The sequence below is a fragment of the Geospiza fortis genome, unplaced genomic scaffold (genome assembly GCF_000277835.1).
Source record: "Geospiza fortis unplaced genomic scaffold, GeoFor_1.0 scaffold488, whole genome shotgun sequence".
Lineage (NCBI taxonomy): Eukaryota > Metazoa > Chordata > Aves > Passeriformes > Thraupidae > Geospiza > Geospiza fortis.
This window is the reverse complement of record NW_005054365.1, coordinates 3,135,059-3,135,884: the sequence shown is the minus strand read 5'-3', so window position 1 is coordinate 3,135,884 and position 826 is coordinate 3,135,059.

Here is an 826-nt window from a genome sequence, read left to right as displayed (position 1 = left end):
CACAGCACAGCTGTCATGGCTGTTTGAGGCGCAGAGGTGCCAGCTCTGTGCACACTGAGTGTGTCAGTGAGTGACCACCAGAGAGGGCAGGCACTGCTCCCCTGGCCCACCCTGGCCTGACATGGTCATGGGCCACCAGATCCTTTGGCCAGCAGCACTTTCCCTCTGGCGGCAGCACCTTCACTCTTCCTTCCCTTGGGTCCTGATCCCTGCACCACCCAAATCCCCCTTTGGTAGATGTAGTTACACCAGCATCTTACACTGCAAGCAGCAAATTCTCCTACTGAAATTGGGGAAACATAGAGTTTTAATATGCACTTATATATATAATTTCCCTTATGTTGGCATAAGGGACGCTGCCTTGTGTTTAACCCCTGTCTAGCTACCAGACCAAAACACTACAACAGCTGTGTGGTCAACTCGTAAAGCTAAAAAATTTCAGCCAGCAAAGCACAGAGTCAGAGTTGGGCACGTGTGAGTGCCCTGATGAATCCAAATATTCCCATGCTGGAATGAGCACCCCAGGGACAGCACTGCTGGACATTTGATTTGGATGGTCCAACCCCCAGGGCTTGAGAGGGAAATGTTTTTTCCCCATGGCTTGATACAGGCAAGGAAACATCTCATCTCACCAGGCTTTTTTTCTCATTTTTCTCACATAATGGTGTAGGCTGGAAGGGACCTTAAATTCAGGTCATTCCAACCCTTTCTTTCATGGGCAGGGACACCTCCCACTGTCCCAGGCTGCTCCAGGCCCCATCCAGCCTGGCCTTGGACATTCCCAGGGATCCAGGGACAGCCACAGCTGCTCTGGGCACCCTGGGCC